Source organism: Capra hircus, chromosome 13 (assembly GCF_001704415.2).
Source record: "Capra hircus breed San Clemente chromosome 13, ASM170441v1, whole genome shotgun sequence".
Classification (NCBI taxonomy): Eukaryota; Metazoa; Chordata; class Mammalia; order Artiodactyla; family Bovidae; genus Capra; species Capra hircus.
The window spans coordinates 52,698,840-52,720,497 of record NC_030820.1 but is presented as its reverse complement, the minus strand read 5'-3'; positions in this window follow the sequence as shown (position 1 = coordinate 52,720,497).

The window sequence follows — 21,658 nt, the reverse complement described above, 5'->3', positions numbered from 1 at the left end:
GTAACCAGAAATCTTCCAGCAAACAAAAGCCCAGGTCCAGACAGCTTCACAGCTGAATTCTACCAAAAATTTCGAGAAGAGCTAACACCTATCCTACTCAAACTCTTCCAGAAAATTTCAGAGGAAGGTAAACTTCCAAACTCATTCTATGAGGCCACCATCACCCTAATACCAAAACCTGACAAAGATGCCACAAAAAAAGACAATTACCGGCCAATATCACGGATGAATGTAGATGCAAAAATCCTTAACAAAATTCTAGCAATCAGATTCCAACAACACATTAAAAAGATCATACACTACAACCAAGTGGGCTTTATCCCAGGGATGCAAGGATTCTTCGATACCCGCAAATCAATCAATGTAATACACCACATTAACAAATTGAAAAATAAAAACCATATGATTATCACAATAGATGCAGAGAAAGCTTTTGACAAAATTCAACATCCATTTATGATAAAAACTCTCCAGAAATCAGGAATATAAGGAACATACCTCAACATAATAAAAGCTATATATGACAAACCCACAGCAAACATTATCCTCAATGGTGAAAAATTGAAAGCATTTCCCCTAAAGTGAGGAACAAGACAAGGGTGCCCACTCTCACCACTACTATTCAACATAGTCCTGGAAGTTTTGGCCATAGCAATCAGAGCAGAAAAAGAAATAAAAGGAATCCAAATTGGAAAAAAGAAGTAAAACTCTCACTGTTTGCATTATTATTTCCTTTTTCAAATCAGTGTCTATTAGTCTAAAAAAGTCTGTGTCATTGTTTGTTCTTTCAGGGGAATTCTCTTGGTCTTTTAACTGAAATTGATTCCTTTGCTTCTTTATTTTACCTATACTTTTCTTATTCTGTGAGTTTAGAAGAAAAGATATCTTCTGTGGTCTTGGAGGACTATTTATTGTGGGAGCATCCCTGTGTAGTTTTTGTGGGTTTAATATTTGGGGGGCAGAGGCTATTTTTAGTGTGGATGCCTGCCACCTCTTCCCTCAGGGTGTGTTCACCTTTATTCCCTTGAGGGGAGTGTGCAGATGTGGCGGCTGGTGCCTAGTTCTTGGGTTCATGGCAGTGGTGGTCACTCACACATGCCTTTGGAGCTCATTATGGTAGTGGACATAGCTCTGGACCATTCTTGTAGCCCCAGGGCACAACAGTGCCCTCTTGAGTGCAACTGCTCCTCAAGACTGCTCCTAAACAAGGGGTTGGCAGGAGTGACTGGTGATACCTCCTGGAGCTGTGTAGGCAGTATCTTGCCACCTGAGAGCAGAGAAAAAGGCTGCAATGGTGGGTCCTACCCCTCCCTTTGCACACCCCCGAAACAATACACCCTCAGTTCAGTTCAGTCACTCAGTCGTGTCCGACTCTTTGCGACCCCATGAATCGCAGCACACCAGGCCTCCCTGTCCATCGCCAACTCCTGGAGTTCACTCAAACTCATGTCCATCGAGTTAGTGATGCCATCCAGCCATCTCATCCCCTGTTGTCCCCTTCTCCTCCTGCGCCCAATCTCTCCCAGCATCAGAGTCTTTTCCAATGAGTCAATTCTTCGCATGAGGTGGCCAAAGTACTGGAGTTTCAGCTTTAGCATCATTCCTTCCAAAGAACACCCAGGACTGATCTCCTTTAGAATGGACTGGTTGGATCTCCTTGCAGTCCAAGGGACTCTCAAGAGTCTTCTCCAACACCACAGCTCAAAAGCATCAATTCTTTGGCACTCAGCTTTCTTCACAGTCCAACTCTCACATCCATACATGACCACTGGAAAAACCATAGCCTTGACTAGAGAGACATTTGTTGGCAAAGTAATGTCTCTGCTTTTGAATATGCTGTCTAGGTTGGTCATAACTTTCCTTCCAAGGAGTAAGCATCTTTTAATTTCATGGCTGTAGTCACCATCTGCAGTGATTTTGGAGCCCCCCAAAATAAAGTCAGCCACTATTTCCACTGTTTCCCCATCTATTTCCCATGAAGTGATGGGACCAGATGCCATGACCTTAGTTTTCTGAATGTTGAGCGTTAAGCCAACTTTTTGACTCTCCTCTTTCACTTTCTTTGTGTGTGTGTGTGTGTAATAAAGTTTTATTAAAGTATAAAGGAGATAGAGAAAGCTTCTGACATAGGCATCAGAAGGGGGCAGAAAGAGTACCCCCTTGCTAGTGTTAACAATGGAGTTATATACTCTCCAGTAAATCAAAAGAATGTCTGGAGGTTGTAAATACCTCATCAGACCTACTCCCATAATTTACATTTTAAGATAACGGAATTAGCCAGAAGGTTTAATCCAGAGACTGTCCTCAGGCAGAATACATAACACATTGTTGTTATATAATCCTAAGGAATGTAGAGAAGGAAAAAAGATTGTCCTTTCTTCCTCCTTGAGAATTCCAGACCCCTCTCTCCTTGGGGACCCCTAGACTTCTTATCAACCTGCCTAGGAAATGACTCTCTCATTCCCTCCTTTTCTTTTAGGAGAATTATGTTGCTTAGGGAAAAGGGGCATCGTTCTAGTTCCATAACTGCTTCCGAGCTGAGAAGGGGCGTTGTCCCTAAATTGGGGAGGCAACATATTCTCCTAATCCTCATATTGAGGATATCTGATCCAGGGGCCCCAAACAGTAGTTGGAGGAAGTTGCAGCAGTAGCAGGAGTTTGAGCAACCATTTGGAACTTAAAGGCTTTCATGCGGCTAGAAACAAATCCAGTTACACAGTTACAGATGCAGGGAGCAAACAGTAAAAACAAAACAATCAGAATCAAAATTAAAAGTCACATTATGTCCATAGTTAAAGTACAAAGTGTTTCACTAGTCCATTTTAGGGTTGGTAGATGTCATCAGGTGAAGAAGAGGCATCGCATGTGATTGTTGTCGAAGGTATTCACAGACTTGGAGAAAGTCCTTTCCTTGAAGTGGAGATGTCCACCGCGGGAAGCCTTCCACTGATGAAGAGAATCTTTATAACCTCCTTAGCCTGTTCACTACAGAGAAAACCTCAATCCATCCAGTAAAATTATCTACCCAAACTTATAAGCAAGAATATCCATTAGCTTTTGGCATATGAGTAAAATCAATTTCCCAGTCCTCTCCAGAATACTTCCCACTTCGTTGTAATCCAGATTTTGCTTCCAAAACCTGTTCAGCAGTCACCACGGCATAACCTGCTTTACGCTTTCCATCCCGAACAAAAGAACTGCCATCTTGTCCTGGAGGATCCCGGACGAGCCCCCAAGATGAAAGGTTGTTGTTGAATCACGACGCCGGGATTCTTGGCCCCCAGAGGAGAAGAATTCAATCTGGGGCCAGAGACGAGGCTTGATCGCTCAGAGCTTTTGTGTAATAAAGTTTTATTAAAGTATAAAGGAGATAGAGAAAGCTTCTGACATAGGCATCAGAAGGGGGCAGAAAGAGTACCCCTCCTCTTTCACTTTCATCAAGAGGCTTTTTAGTTCCTCTTCACTTTCTGCCATAAGGGTGGTGTCATCTGCATATCTGAGGTTATTGATATTTCTCCTGGCAATCTTGATTCCAGCTTGTGCTTCTTCCAGCCCAGCGTTTCTCATGATGTACGCTGCATATAAGTTAAATAAGCAGAGTGACAATATGCAGCCTTGACATCCTCCTTTTCCTATTTGGAACCAGTCTGTTGTTCCTCAGGTGAGGTCATATCAGGCTCCTGCACCTTCAGGCTATTTCCACACAATCCTTTGCCAGGGTCTGATCTCTGAATCCTGAGCTACAAGCACCCAGCTCCCACCCAATGGGCCCATGATTTTCTCAGGCTGGGGAGTGCTGATCAATGGCACTGATCATCTGTGCAAGTCTCTCTCTGGTCTAACTACTGCAAACCAGGTGTTGTATTCTCCTCTGAGACTCTGAAGCTCCCCCTCTGTCCCAGCTTATATCCCTACTGGTGAGGAGTCTTCCTCGGGTGCAGGAACTTATCTCTTTCACAGTTCCCCACAAGGTGTGCGGGTCCCCTCTTGATTCCTGTCTTACTTTCTTCTTTTTTCTTTTGTCCTCTCCGGTTGCATGGAGATTTTCTTGCCATTTCAAAAGTTTAAGTTCTGCCAGTGCTCAGTAAATATTGTGAAAATTGTTCTGTATGTAAATGTATTTTTGAAGTATTTGCCTACTCCACACAGAGGTGTCCTCCTACTTCACAATTTTGATTGCTCCTCCTATGTTGGGGGATTATTTTCTATCATCCATATCTGTCCTGACAGTTACAGAAACCAGTTGCCATAACAAAAATCTATGTATGTGTCATTGTCACGCAGGATGAATGACGAGGCAAATTAATGGAATCTGAATGAGGGTTACTCAAGCAGCTCACCAGTCAAACAGTTTGAAAAATCAAACTAGATCAATAACAGAAACAAAAATAAGATATTCACCAATACATAAAAATCAAGCAACATTCTCTTAAGAAATCAGTAGGTAAAAGATGAAATCACCAGGGGAATTAGAGAATGCCTGGAGACAAATGAAAGCATAAACACATAATATAAATACATGTGAGGTGCACAGAAAGCAACTGGAAAGGGAAATCCTACCATTCAGCAACAAAATAACAAACAACCCAACTCAAAAATGATCAAAAGAATTGAACAGGCATTCATCTGAAGAAGATATACAGACAGTCAACAAGCATACGAAACGGTGCTCAACATAACTACTAACTGGAAAATGCAAATTAAAATCACAGTGAGATAGCCCTACATATCCTCTAGGATAGCTATTATCAAACAAACAAACAAAAAACAAAACAAAACTGAAAATAAGGGTCATCTAAGATGTTGAAATACTGAAACCCTTGTGCATTGCTGATAGGAGTACAAAAATGGTGGAGTCTCTGTGGAGAAGGAAATGGTAACCCACTTCAGAATTCTTGTCTGGAGAATCCCGTGGACAGAGAAGCCTGGCGGGCTACAGTTTGGGGGTTGAAAGTGTTGGATATGACTTAGCAACTAAACTATTTTCCTACTACTGTAGAAAACATCAGTGTCTCTTTAAAAAACTTTTAATTCTTTGTTAGCTTTTTTTAAGTTAAACATAGAATTTACCATCTGATCTGATAATTCCCTCTTAGTTATACATCCCAAATAGTTAAAACCAGGAATTCAAGAACACACTTGTTTATCAACATTCATAGCACCATTATTCACAATACCAAAAGGCAGCAGAAAACCCAAAATGTCATCAACAGAAGAATGGATAAAGAAAAAAATATAGATCAAGAAAAAAATATATATGTATAAAGAATTACTACTCAGCCTTCAAAAAGTATGAAACTTTGTCATTTACAGCAACATGGATGGACTGAGAAGACATTATGAAGTAAGTCAAACAGCAATGAAAAGATAAATACTGTATGATATCACTTACAGGTGGCATCTAAGGAATACAACAAATTAGTTAATTTAACAACAATGAAACATAACAGTCAAAGATAGAGAACAAACTATGGTTACCAGTGGAAAGAGAAAAGGTGGGAGGGTGACTATAGCTCAGGGGATTAAGATATATTGTACAACACCAGGAATACAGCCAATAGTTTATAACTATAAATGAAGTATAGCCTTTAAAAAGTGTGAATCACTATATTGTACAACTGTAACTTATATAATAGTTTACAGCGCTTACATTTTGATTATAAAAAAAGGTAGTAGAAATAATCTAAATTCTATCAATGGATGAATGGGTAAATAAAATGTGAGATGCATATATATATATATAATTACATACATACAATAGAATATATATAAGTCCTAAAAAGCAATGACTATCTGACACCTTCTACAGCATGGATGAACATTAAAATTATGCTTGGTGAAATAAGCCAGATTAAAAAGGACAAATAAATGATTTCACTTATATGAAATACATAGAATAGGCAAATTCACAGAGAAAAAGTAGAATAGATGTTACCAGGGAGGCAGAGAAGGAGTTATAATTTAATGAATAGAGTTCCTGTTATAGAGGCTGAAAAAGTTCTGGAAATGTAGACTGGTGAGGCCTCCACAACATTGTGAAGATACTTACTGCCACTTTGTGTCCTTAAAGATAGTGAAACTGGTAAATTTTGTGATATGTGTATTTTACTGCAGTAAAAATGAAACAAGGTGACTGTCCCATGTAGAGCCTTTGAATTGAACTCCATGACTCAAGGAAAAGCAAAATGTCTGGTTCTAACTGTTAATACATTTGAGGAACCTGTAGATGAACTGGGAGAGAGAACTATAGGGGCAAGAAAGCAAGGAAACAATAAACTCCAAAATAGTGTTTTGAAAAGAACATTAGGTGGTTTTAATACATTTGAACAATGAGTTATGAGTTGAAGGGACATGAGTCACCATTGAGCCAATTGTTTAACTACCGGTACAAATTTTCAGGGTTAATTTCATTGCCTCACTGACTATCTAGTTTCAGGAGATACAGAGAAGCACAAACACATTCTTTCTTATCTGAAATATCCTATTGAACATGCATGAGCCTAATTACTGGGATGTAAATCAAAAGAGCAAGTTATTTCGTTGCCACAAACAAATCCTGTTTGTTTGCTTTTTCTATTTCTTCCCTACTTCTTAGACAGAACATGTGTGGTTCACCTGAGCAGAGTGTGAGCTGATAAATCCACCCACTAAGCACTATTTGGGGCTTCCCTCATAGCTCAACTGGTAAAGAATCTGCCTGCAATGCAGGAGACGTGGGTTGGGAAGATTCCCTGAAGAAGGGAAAGGCTACCCACTCCAGTGTTCTGGCCTGGAGAATTCCATGGACTGTATAGCCTGTGGGGTTGCAAAGAGTCGGACACAACTGAGTGACTTTTGCTTAAGCACTATTTGTAACCAATTATGCCTCCTAACAAGAGTGCATCCTATTACGGGGAAGGTCCTGTGATGTACCAACATTATCAAATGGTTTAGTTTTTAAAGTCTGAAACAGAAGACTGAGGTTGGGGAAGGTGAACTGCTAAGACAAAAACGGTAAGAAACATGAAAAAAAGTTGGAGAGAGAAATGGAGGGAGTAGAGAAGAGGGATCAGAGAATCAAGGAATAGGGGAAAAAAACCCTCTACAATCATGAATCAATAACTTTTAAATTTACATCTTTGGCCCAGGTCTTTCCTCTAAACTTGCTTGTCCAACTATCCACTTGTCATGTTCTTTGGATAGAAATAAATATCTGACAGTTAACAACATCTGAAACCAAACTGAATCCCCACCCCCCACCCTCTGTATCTCAGCTGAGCCACCATACTTCTAGATGCATGAATCTCAAAGCCATAGTCTTTCCTCCCACCACAAATCCTATGCATCAGAAAATCCTCTTCAGCGTGCACCCAGAACCTGAATTTTTTCCCTCTTATCTCTACTAGCTACTGTCCAGGCGCTAGCCATTTTAAAATCTTCTTTTTTTGCATGTATCATAACCTCAAATGTTCTAGTTGCTTCTATGTCCTCAGTAGTCTATTGTCAACCAAATGCCAGAATAAATATATGACTTGGGGAAAAACAGAAGTGACTTGTATGTATGCAAGAAGCAGAAGAGCCCAGAAGAAAACCACAAACCCTCTTCCCCACACTCTCTGCTTTGCATACTTACTGACAGAAGTGGCTGAAATCTCATGATCATGAGATAAAAGCAGGGCCACAGCATCAAGAAGACCAAAGTTAAACTCATGAGCGCTAATATCAGATTGCTTGAATTTAAATCATACCTCTACCATTTACCACTGAATGACCTTGAACTTCTCCTGCTCTGTTTTCTTCTCTGTAAGGTAGGGGTGACCAGAGGCTCTAGTTTGGATATAATGTCACATGAGTAAACAACTGTGAGCATTTTCAACAGTGTCTGGCACATGACGAATGTGCAAGAAAATGAATAGTTATTATTCAATAGATTTCCTGAGGCTTGGAGGCTTCAACCAGCATTAGATGATATAGATTCTTATAAATATGGATATAAATATAATTACAGATATGGATATGAGTATATAGATCATATAGGCAAGAGTCTCTGTGTCTTTAATCCCCTCCTTTCTTCCTCACCCCTATCCAGCACAAAAGATGGGACTCCAAGATGGTTATGCACAAAATTCTACCCATTTACCAAAAACCAAGTTTTCTTAAGAGTTTGAGGAAGGGTAAGCCCTGGTGGCTCAGACAATAAAGAACCCGCCTGGGATGAAGGAGAGCTGGGTTCGATCCCTGGGTTGGGAAGATGCCCTGGAGAAAGTCATGGCTACCCATTCCAGTATTCTTGCCTGGAGAATTCCATGGACAGAGGAGCCTGGTGGGCTACAATCCATAGTGTTTCAGAGAGTCAGACCCAACCGAGCAACTAACATTTTCACTTTTCCAAGGGATAAATATATAGAGAAGTTAAAAGGAGAGTTGTTGCTGAAAGACAGCAGAAACTAAGTATCTGTCTATGTCATTTCACATAGAGTGAAAAATGATTCATGGGAAAAATAAGAAAGTCTTTTTGAAATCTCATATCTGAGAACACTTGTTCATACCCACTCATTCACATACATAAACATGCACATACATAAATACATGCATCCACAAACATGTATTAAAGTGTAGCCTAGCATGATAGTGTACAGGCTGGTTTGAGGATCAAACAGCATTATAGCAGATGTTTAAAGCCCAGTTAAAAAAAAAACTAGCAGATAGGGACCATCTAACACATCACCGACAAAAGTTTGGGAGTACACACTGCAATATTTTAAAATGAGTAGCATGGTGTGTGATGACTTACCTATTATTTACTTCTCTGTTTTCTGATTTTTATGCAATTAGGCTCCTCTGAGAAGCTGAGCAGCACAACATGGCTCAAAGAATCAATTCTGCAGCTAGACATCCTGGATTTTAATCTTGTGCTCTACTGCCTTAGATGACATTGTGACATTGGTCAAGTTACTCTCTGCCTCAATTTCCCCATCTGCAGTTCACTGTTAATAGTTATCACACTGGGACACTGTGAGAATTAGATAATATGCACAAATCTGTCATGGTTGGTGTTTGAAGTATCTGTTTGGAAGCCTCTGGTAATAGGCTGCAGGTGATGGATCCACAGAGAAAACACTCAGATCCCTGATTTCATGCCCTCAGATAATGTCCACCCCTTGGACTTCTGTAGCATGGATTGAACACTCATGTTTACATGGAGACCCTAAAAATACTGGGGCAGTGTAAGGTCCAGAGGGCAGGATAAAGGAGACTCTACCCAAAGGAATACTTACTTGTGAGTCCCACCAGCAGAGTCAGCAGCAGGCAAAGAGGAGGAGAGTGGACCCAGAAGGCAGGGATGGGCATCATAGAGGCCTGAGGAGCCTGCTCTGTCCAAATGTGTCCTAGGGAAAACCCAAAGAACTGTGCTTGGTGGAGAGGAGAGAAGCCCCACCTCCCATGATGTAAGAGGAAGTGCCTATGATGATGTGAAATGTTTGTGAAATTATAATCTGCTTCTACATTTTAGACAGTTTCTGTTTCAGATGGTGAAATAGAATTCAGACAGAGAAGGCTCATGGAGAGTGAGGAGTTACTTATCTGCTGGGGCTCTGCCCCGGTTGGATCCAGGGTATCCAAAATGTGATGGTGTCAATGAAGAGATTTAGAGAGAGATAAAGAAAGAATGTTGCAGATAAGAAAACAGAGGAGAGAAAAGAGGCCGATATTCCTTGATTTACATAGAAAGCCAATAAAGTTCCAGATAAGGCACTTGCTCTGTTCATGGAGGCCGCAGGCGCCCTCCCGGTCTCCCAAGGGAGTGAAGACCCAGAGCGCCTTCCTGTTCAGGTCTTAGAAGCCCAGGCATGAAAGTGAATGCAGAGAGCCTCTGTGCTCCAAGGGATCAGCCTGAAAAAGAGAGTAAGAGAGAGAAAGAAAGAAAGACACGGGGGAACCAGGCTTTTGTGGAACTGATCCTGGTCCGTCACTTTCAGGGAAGCTTTTATACCTTGACTTGTACATAGAGGGAAATGAAAGATGCAAAGTCATACAGAGTCAGCCCAAACATTACATCTATTTTGTCTTTATTGAAACCAGGATTTTTTCTGCATATCTTTCCCATAAACAATGTTGTGTACATTATCTTCTGGCCTTGGAGGCCTGTGGACATTTTATGACCCTCTTTTGATAAAGGCTGCTCAACCAGAAAACTTATTTTCCCTTGAAATGTTTTTTCTTTATATTTCTAATCTATGTTAACCTCAGAAAGTATTAAACAGAGTTACATTCTCATGGAGCAAAGGTGCAGTGAATTACAACAAAGAAAGAACCAATTAGCTCAAAAGTCGGATATGGTTAATTCCAAGGCTATTGCTTGTTTTTCTTAAATTCCAACTACATTAACTATTGCACTCCCAGGTGGATAAGAGATATGGGAACTTAGCAGCAAGCATTGGCTCAACAGTGAAATCCTACACCAGCACTACTCTAATAGTTTTTAACTCTTCGAAAGACTCTATATTTTTGGAATGTTTTAGGCTTCCTGTGCCTCTCACAGTTGGGAGGCTGTGAATAATCACATGCATAGCTGAAAGAGTCTGGATAAACCTGTCAGACAAGCTAGAAAGCCATCAGAGGGGTTTGATTTGAAATATTCCTCTCATGCCCAAAAGACTTATCAACTAGCCCTAAGTTGATTTTTTTCCAGAGAAAGGTGGTCAGGGATAGCCCCCTGTTAATGTCAGAAGAGTTGGTGAAAGGCACAAAATAGTAAGACAGACAGATTCTGGTTTTGGGGTATGCTCGAGCAGGTCCATGGGGTCCCTTGAGTCCTGATCTGCCTTGCTTGTCAGGTCTCTTCCACATGACCTTGTCATGGGTGGGATCTCCTGTGCTGGCTCCCGGCACTTATCTAATGTTTACAGAGAGATTGAACAAGCCTAATAGGAATAAACTTGCTCCTCACTTGGCTAGAAGTTGGGGCACTCTTCTCTCCATTGGGCCCCTGACCCCACTCATGGTGAACCCCAGTTTGGGAGCCCTAGGCAAACTCACAGACCCCAGGAAGAATCTATGGCTGTGGGCTTGTCCCAAAGTACCAACTCCAGGACCCTAGGATGTGGCTGGCTTGTAGTCTCATTTTACACCTGCCTCAACCAAAAGAAGTTTCTCCAGGGCCTCTCAACCCTGTGGAATGGAAGCAGGTCTTCTCCTGTAATGATTTTCTACTCCAATCCTTTAATGATGTAATTAGTAAAACTTAGCCAATTTCACAGTGCAATGTGGACCTCAGAACTTGTATGACCTGCCTCCAAAAGAGGAATCACTTCTTACTTCTTTCACAAAAGGAAGTGCATTATATGACCCAGAAATTACGCTACCAGACATTTATTCAGAAAAATGAAAACTCCCTCCACACAAAACCTGTGCATGAATGTTATAGAGGACTTTTCTGTAAAGCAAAAAACTTGAAAAAAAAATCTACCAAATGTGTACAATTTAACAAACTGCATCCATAACAGGAAATACTATTCAACAGCCCAAAGGATGAGTTTTATATATGTGTGTGTGCAGCAATTTTAAGTTTCTTGAAGGTATTAGGTTGAGTACACAAAGTCAGTCTCAAAATATGAATTCCACTGATATAGCATACTTGAAATTATGTGGAAAGAAAATACAATGGCATTTGCCAGAGGTTTGGTTTGGTGGAGATGTATGTCATTGTAAAGGGCTATCATGTGAGAGACTGTGTGGTCATGTGATGCTGTTTATCCTGATCATGGTGCTGGTTATACAAACACACAGATGAGAGGATCAACACAAGCCAAAACCAGGAATGTTACCAAGTCAGCTATAAATAGCAACCTCAGTCACAATAACATAACATAGACATTACTAAGTTATTCAAAATTATATTCAGTTCAGTTCAGTTCAGTTCAGTTGCTCAGTCGTGTCCAACTTTCTGCGACCCCAGAGACTGCAGCACACCAGTCCTCCCTGTCCATCATCAACTCCCGGAGCTTACTCAAACTCATGTCCGTTGAGTTGGTGATGCCGTCCAACCATCTTGTCCTCTGTCATTCCCCTTTTCCTCCCTCTTTCAATCTTTCTCAGCATCAGGGTCTTTTCCAATGAGTTAGTTCTTTGCATCAAGTGGCAAATGTATTGAAGTTTCAGCTTCAGCATTAGTCCTTCCAATGAATATTCAGTACTGACTTCCTTTAAGATGGACTGGTTGGATCTCCTTTCAGTCCAAGGGACTCTCAAGAGTCTTCTCCAACACCACAGTTCAAAGGCATCAGTTCTTCAGGGCTCAGCTTTCTTTGTAGCCCAACTCTCACATCCATACATGACTACTGGAAAAACCATAGCCTTGACTAGACAGACCTTTTCTGGCAAAGATATGTCTCTACTTTTTAATATTCTGTCTAGGTTGGTCATAGCTTTTCTTCCAAGGAGCAAGTATCTTTTAGTTTTATGGCTGCAACCACCATCTGCAGTGATTTTGGAGACCCCCAAAATAAAGTCAGCCACTGTTTCCACTGTTTCCCCATTTATTTGCCATGAAGTTATGGGACCAGATGTCATGATCTTAGTTTTCTTAATGTTGAGTTTTAAGCCAACTTTTTCACTCTCCTCTTTCACTTTCATCAAGAGGCTCTTTGGTTCTTCTTCACTTTCTGCCATAAGGGTGATGTCATCTGCATATCTGAGGTTTTTGACATTTCTCCTGACAATCTTGATTCCAGCTTGTGCTTCATCCAGCCTGGCATTTGCATGGTGTACTCTGCATATAAGTTAAATAAGCAGGATGACAATATACAGCCTTGACATACTCATTTCCCAATTTGGAACCAGTCTGTTGTTCCATGTCCAATTCTAAATGCTGCTTCTTGACTTTCATACAGATTTGTGATGAGGAATCAGATGCATCTGTGTGGCATGAAGTCAGGAGTAACAAAACATTACATACACATCTTCCATACAGTCATGTCCATAAATAATGCCTAAGGGCAAGAAAACAAGAAGTTGCTATAGAAGCATGCTATATGACATGTGCGTGCATCCTCAGTCACTTCAGTGGTGTCAGACTCTCTATGACCCTATGGACTGAGACTGTCAGGCTCCTCTGTCCATGGGGATTCTCCAGGCAAGAATACTGGAGTAGGTTGCCATGCCCTCCTCCAGGGGATCTTCACAATCCAGGGATCAAACCCATATCTCTTATGTCACCTGCATTAGCAGGCTGATTCCTTACCGCTGGCACCACCTGAGAAACCCATGCTATATGATATTTGGCACTAAAATCTAATAATCAGTTAAAAGAGTTGAAAGTGGTTTTCTCATAGAGGTGGAAATCGGCAGGAGGTTAGGGAGGCTCTAGTTCTCATACGGAGAACTTAGAAATGTTTGACACATAAAAAATTTGCATATGAGTCATTATGAAAGATAAAACTAAGTTGGATGATTGGATTAATGTTAACAGAGTTACACATTTTTAAAAAATGCCTTTGCTTAGTCAGGCTGTATGAATCACAAGCTGGAATCAAGATTGCTGGGAGAAATATCAACAACTTAAGATATGCAGAAGATAGCACCCTAAGGGCAGAAAGCAAGAAACTAAAGAGCATCTTGATGAAGGTGAAAGAGGAAAGTGAAAAACCTGGCTTAAAACTCAACATTCAAAAAACCAAGATCATGGCATCCCATCACATTGCTTCATGGCAAATAGATGGGGGGAAAATGGAATCAGTAACAGACTTTATTTTTAGGGGCTCCAAAATCACTGCAGTGACCACAGCCATGAAATTTAAAGATGCTTGCTCCTTGGAAGAAAAGCTATGACAAACCTAGACAGTGTATTAAAAGTTCAGAGACATCACTTTACTGACAAAAGTCTTTCTAGTCAAAGCTATGGTTTTTCCTGTGGTCACATATGAATGTGAGAGTTGCACCATAAAGGGAACTGAGCACTGAAGAATTGATACTTTTGAACTGTGATGCTAGAGAAGCCTTTCAAGAATTCCTTTGACTGCAAGGATATCAAATCAGTCAATCCTAAAGGAAATCAACCCTGAATATTCATTGGAAGGACTGATGCTGAAGCTGAAGCTCCAGTCATTTGGCCATCTGATGCAAAGAGCCAACACTGGGAAAGACAGAGGGCAGGAGGAAAAAGGGGCAACAGAGGATGAGATGGTTGGATGGCATCAATGACTCAATGGACATGAGTTTGAGCCAACTGTGGGAGACAGTGAAAAACAGAGAATCCTGATGTGCTGCAGTCCATGGAGTCACAAAGTGTTGGACATGACTCAGCAACTGAACAACAACAACTCTTAGCAATGGTAAAAGTTTTGTAGCTTGCTGGAATAACATTTATGATATACCTCAATTACAATCATTAGACAAAACTGTTGAAAGCAGTATTAGTAATATTTAAAGATTCCATGAACAAGGCTTTCAGGTCTTACATTTAACCCTCTTAAATCCATTATGAGTTTATTTTTGTGAGTGGTGTTAGAAAGTGTTCTAGTCTTCATTTTTTTTACACCTAGTTGACCAGTTTTCCCATCACCACTTGTTGAAGAGACTGTCTTTTCTCCATTTTATATTTTTGCCTCCTTTGTCAAAGATAAGATGTCCATAGGTGGGTGAATTTATCTCTGGACTTTCTATTTTGCTCCACTGATCTATATTTTTGTCTTTGTGACAGTATCATACTGTCTTGATGACTGTAGTTTTGTAGTATAGTCTGAAGTCAAGCAGGTTGATTCTTCCAGTTCCATTCTTCTTTCTCAGGATTGCTTTGGCTATTCAGGGTCTTTTGTGTTTCCATACATATTGTGAAATTATTTGTTTTAGTTTCTATGAAAAATACATTTGGTAGTTTGATAGGGATTGTACTCTTGCCTGGAAAATCCCATGGACAGAGGAGCCTGGTAGGCTGCGGTCTATGGGGTCGCTAAGAGTTGGACATGACTGAGCAACTTCACTTTCACTTTTCACTTTCATGAACTGGAGAAGGAAATGGCAACCCACTCCAGTGTTCTTGCCTGGAGAATTCCAGGGACAGGGGAGCCTGGTGGGCTGCCGTCTATGGGGTTGCACAGAGTCGGACACGACTGAAGCGACTTAGCAGCAGCAGAAGCAGCAGCGCTGAATCTATAGATTGCTTTGAGTAGCATACTCATTTTCCTATGTTGATTCTTCCAATCCAAGAAAATGGTATATTTCTCCATCTATTTGTGCCATCTTTGATTTCTTTCATCATATTTTACAGTTCTGTATATACAGGTCTTTTGTTTCTTCATGTAAATTTATTCCTAAGTATTTTATTGTTTCTGTTGCAATGGCAAATGGGATTGTTTCCTTAATTTCCATGATTTCCAACTCTTAAAAGAAAACATGGGCTTCCCTGGTGGCTCAGAGGTTAAAGCGTCTGCCTCCAATGCAGGAGACCCGGGTTCAATCTCTGGGTCGGGAAGATCCCCTAGAGAAGGAAATGGTAACCCACTCCAGTGTTCTTGCCTGGAGAATCCCATGGACGGAAAAGCCTAATAGGCTACAGTCCACGGGGTCACAAAGAGTTGGACACGACTGAGCGACTTCAATTCACTTCACCTCACTTCAAAGGAAAACATAGAACATTCTCCAGCATAAATCATAGCAAGATCCTCTATGATCCGCCTCCCAGAGTAATGGAAATAAAAACAAAATAAACAAATGGGATCTAATTAAAAGCTTTTGCACAGTGAAGGAAACTATAAGCAAGGTGAAAAGACTGCCCTCAGAATGAGAGCAAATAACAGCAAATGAAAAAAACTGACAAAAAATTAATCTCCAAAATATTCATGCAGTTAAATACCAGAAAAATGAACAACCCAACCAAAAAGTGGGCAAAAGACGTAAACAGATATTTCATCAAAGAAGATATACAGATGGCTAATAAATACATGAAAAGATGCTCAACCTCACTCATTATTAGAGAAATGCAAATAAAAACCACAATGAGATATCATCTCACACTGGTCAGACTGGCCAACATCAATAAGTCTACAAACAATAAATGCTGGACAGTGTGTAGAGAAAAAGAAACCTTTTTATGCTTTTGGTGGGACTGCAAACTGCTACAGCCACTATGGAGAACAATGTGGAGTTTCTTTAAAAAACTAGGAATATAATAACTCCATCCCCAAATATCATGACACTGGGGATTAGGCTTCAATCTGTAAATCTGATGAAGGGCTAAAGCATGAGGGGTGGGGAGAGGATGCAAACATTCATCCATAACAAGAAAGGAGGCAATACTTCAAAAAACAATTTTATACAGCATGCCAAACAGGATTCCAGAAAGATGATACCCATTTATATTCCTAGCTAGTTTCTTTTTTAAAGATCTTTTTTGTGTGGACCATTTAAAAAGGCTTTATTAAATTTGTTACAATATTGTTCCTGTTTTATGTTTTGGTTTTCAGGTTCCCAAGGCATGGGAGATCTTAGCTCCCCAACCAGGAATCAAACTTGCATCCCCTTGCTCTGGAAGGGGAAGTCATAACCAGTAGATCACCAGGAAAGTCTCTGTTGTTTGTTCTTTAAGTTCTTGCCCTGAATATCTCTTTTCATTGCAAAGCTCTATGTTGATTTTCATTATTTTCTTCACAAAATCATCAGCTGAGAAAAGTGACATGATATTAAAAGAGCAAATAAGAAAATACATTTGTCTGTCTCCTACTTTTGGGTCTCTCTTGAAGCATGACAGGGAATCAGATGATTGGGAGGCTCTGTGTCCACAGCCCACCTTCCTGGTTTCCAGGGTCAGTTCTTAGTGATCCATTCAGGTTCCTGTGAATGCAGAGAACAAAACCCAAAGCCATTTCTCCTCCCTGTGGTTTCCCATGGAGCTCTCTCCCACAGGTCAAAACTGCAGTTCTTTCAAAGTACCACTAAGTGTCAGGCAAAGAATAGTCAATTGCATATGTTTCAATGACTTTTTTTTTTTCCCCCAGGCTTGCAGCCTCAATGTTTAGTGAGAAAGCACTTTAGAAAGCACGCAGTGAACTTTCTGATCCACTCTTCTTTCCATCCCAAGAAGAAAACAATAATCTGGTGCTTTTCTCTTGAAATTAAAAAAAAAAAAAAATCATTTTTTGGTTCACAAAAAAAATGAACAACAACAAAAAACCTGGAAATAGAACTGCCATATGACCCAGCAATCCCACTGTTGGGCGTATACCCTGAGGAAACCAGAATTCTTGGGATCTATTTCACAGCAAGTGATTATAGTTGCTGAAAGTTGCTGAAAGTTGCTAAGAAGTGAAGTGAAAGTCATTCAGTAGTGTCTGACTCTTTGCGGCTCCATGGAATTCTCCAGGCCAGAATACTGGAGTAGTTAGCTTTTCCCTTCTCCAGGGTATCTTCCTGAACCAAGAATCAAACCAGGGTCTCCTGCATTGCAGGCGGATTCTTTACCAACTGAGCTATCAGGGAAGCTATCTGGGAAGGTGCTAAGAGGATAGAGGATAGATCAAATGTTCTGACCAGAAAAAGAAATGGTAATTATGCAACATGATGGAGATGTCAGCTAACACTAAAATGGTAATAATTTTGAAAAATATAAATGTGTCAAATCAACATATTGTATATCTTAAATTTATACAGTGTTATATGCCAATTACATTTCAGTACAGCTGGAAAAAATAAAAAAAGAAAGAGACACATGTACCCCAGTGTTCATTGCAGCACTATTTACAATAGCTAGGACATGGATGTAACCTGAATGTCCATTGGCAGATGAATGGATAAGGAAGTTGTGGTACCTATACACGCTGGAATATTACTCTGCTATAAAAGGGATGCATTTGAGTCAGTTCTAATGAGGTGGATGAACCTGGAGTCTATTATACAGACTGAAGTAAGTCAGGAAGAAAAAGACAAACACTGTTATTAATGCATATATATGGAATTTAGAAAGATGGTACCAACGATCCTACATGCAGGGCAGCAAAGGAGACACAGATGTAAAGAACAGACTTTTGGACTTAGTGAGAGAAGGAGAGGGTGGGATGATTTGAGAGAATAGCATTGAAACGTGCATATTACCATATGTAAAACAGATGACCAGGGCAAGTTCAATGCATGAAGCAGAGCACTCAAAGCCTGTGCTCTGGCACAACCTAGAGGGATAAGGTGGGGAGGAGGTGGGAGGGTGGCTCAGATGGGGAGGACACATGTACGTATGGCTGATTCATGTTGATTTATAGCAAAAACCATCACAATTTTGTAATTATTCTCCAATTAAAATTAAATAAATAAAAAATTTGAAAAAAGTATATTATGCAATGAAAAAAGTCAATGGGTCAATAAAGAAATCAAAGGGGAAATTTAAAAATTTCATGAGATAAATGAAACAAAAACACAATTTTTCAAAATCTATGGGATGTGGCTAAAGTAGTTTGAAGAGGAAAGTTTATGGTGATACAGGCCTACATCAAGAAACAAGAAAAATCTCAAATAAACAACCTCACCTTCCATTTAAAGGAATTAGAAAAAGGAGAACAAAGGCAAAATTCAGAAGGATGAAAAAAGTAATAAAGATCAGAGAGAATATAAAGAAAATAGAGACAGAAAACAATAGAAAAGATAAATGAAAGCTACAGTTGATTTTTTGAAAAAACTAATGAAATTGATAAACCTTGAGCCAGGCTCAAAAGTAGAAAAGATAGTGAACTGAAATAAACAAAATAAGAAATGATGAAAAAGATTTTCAAAACACCTAAAGCCTGATAAATTCATGTAAATCTTTTATTTTAATACTATTTGTAATAAAAACAAAAGGAAAAAACTTAAAGGAGCAGAAAAAAGAAAGAAATGATGAAAGAGAAATAACAACTGATATCACAGAGATACAAAATATCGTGGTAATATTATGAACAGTTATATGCCAACAAATTAGACAATCTAGAAGAAAGTGACAAATTTCTAGAGGCATACAACCTTCCAAGACTGAATCAGAAAGAAATAGATAATCTGAGCACTGATCGTGGGTAGTGAAATTGGCTTTGTAATTTTAAAACTCACAGCACACCTAAAGTCCAAGACCAGACGGCTTCACGTGGGAATTCCATCAAAAATATAAAGAAGAGCTAATGCTATTCTTCTCAAACTATTCCAAAGATTAAAGAGGATGGAATACTTTTAAATTCATTCTATGCAGCACAATACCCTGGACAGGAAAATGCAACAAACACAGTACAAAAAAGAAAATTACAGTCCCATATCTATGATAAATATAGAGACAAAAATATTCAACAAAATATTAGCAAATGATTCAACAATATATTAGAAAGTTCATATACCATGATCAAGTGGTATTTATGGCAGGGATATGAAGATGGCTTAATATTCACAAGTCTATCAATGCAATATACCACATAAAAAAAGGAAGGATAAAAATCCCATGATCATCTCAACATACAGAGAAAAAGCCTTTGACAAAATTTAACATCCATTCATGATAAAAGCTCTTATCAAAGTTGGCATAGAGGTAATATATCTCAACAAAATAAAGGCCATTTATGACAAACCCATAGCTAACATCATACTCAATGGTGAAAAGCTGAAAGTCTTCCCACTAAATTCAGGAACAAGACAAGGATTCCCATTCTTACCAGTTCTATTTAACATAATATTGGAAGTCCTAGCCACAGCAATTGGAGAAGAAAAAGAAATAAAAGGCATTAAAATGAGAAGGAAAGAAAGAAAAATTGTCATTATTTTCAAATGACATAATACTATATAGACAAAACTAAAAAAGTTATCAGTAAAGTTTCAGGATACAAGATTAACATGCAGAAATACTTTTTCTTTTCTAGACACCAACAATGAACTATCAGAAGAGAAAAGAAAACAATCTCATTTAAAATATCATCAAAGAGAATGTAATACCTAGGAATAAACTTATACAAGGAGATGAAAGATCTTCACTCTGAAATCTATAAAACACTGAGGAAGGAAATTGAAGATGATGCAAAGAAATGGAAAGATATCCCATGTTCTTATATTATAAGATTAATATTGTTAAAATGTCCATACTACCCAATATAATCTACAGATTTAATGCAATCCTTATCAAAATATCTATGACATTTTTCACAGACATAGAAAAATTATCCTAAAATTTATATGGAACCAGATGGATCCTGAATTTCCAAAGCAATCTTGAGAAAAAAGAACAAAGCTGGAGGTATCATGCTTTTTCACTTCAGACTATATTACAGATTGACAATAAGCAAAGCAGCATGGTAATGGCATAAAACAAACACATAGATCAATGGAATGGAATAGAGAGACTAGAGATTAAACTATGCGCTATGGTCAAGTAATCTATGACAAAGAATGCAAAAATATACAGTAGAGAGAAGACAGTCTCTTCAATAGATGGTACTGGGAAAATTGGATAGCTACATATGAAAGAATGAAATTAGAACATTCCTTCATACCACATACACAAATAAACTCAAACTGAATTAAAGAACTAAATGTAAAACCTGAAATCATAAAATTCCTAGAGGAGAATATAGTACACTCTTTGACATAAATTGAAGCAATATCTTATGGATCTATCTCCTTCAGGAAAAGAAACAAAAGCAAAAATTAAAAAAAAAAATTGAGTCCTAAATAAAATTAAAAGCTTTTGCACAGTAAAGGAAATCACTGAGAAAACAAAAGGATAGCCTATTAAATGGAGGAAAATATTTGCAAATAATATGACCAATAAGGAGTTTTTAATCTATATTTAATACATAGTCAATATCCAAAATATGGGTTTCCCTGGTGGCTCAGCTGGTAAAGAGTCCACTTGCAATGCCAGAGACCTGGGTTCGATTCCTAGGTTGGAAAGATCCCCTGGAGAAGGGAAAGGCTACCCACTCCAGTGTTCTGGTCTGGAGAATTCCATGGATAGAGGAGCCTGGCAGGCTACAGTCCATGGGGTTGTAAAAAGTAGGACATGACTGAGGGACTAAGACATGCACAATATCCAAAATCTGAGACCATACAGCTCAATTAAAAAAAAAAAACAACAACCTAATTAAAAGATGGACAGAAAATCCAAGCAGACGTTTTTCCAAAGAAGACAGACAGATGGCCAATAGGTACATGAAAAGATGCTCAACTTTGCTAATCACTAGAGAGAAATGGAAATTAAAACTACAAATGCTTATTTATACCTGTCAAAATGTCCATTACCCCAAATTCTACAAATAACAAATGCTAGTGAGGATGTGGAGAAAAGGGAATCAGAGTACACTCTTGGTAGGATTGATGCAGCCATTATGAAAAACAGTATGAAGATTCCTCAAAAAACTAAAAACAGAACTATCATATAACCCAGCCCTTCCATTCTATCTGAATGGAAAATAAATACTAATTGGGAAAGATACATGCACCCCCAATGTTCATAGCAGCATTATTTATAATATCTGATATATGGAAGTAACTTAACAGATGAATGGATAAGAAAGATGTGGGATATATACACATATATATGTATATATATATGTATGGAATGGAATATATGCAATATACATATGTGGAATATTCCTGGAATGGAATATTACAGAGTCATTTTAAAAAAATGAAATTCTGCCATTTGCAACAATGTGCGTGGACCTGCAGGGTATTGTGTTTAGTG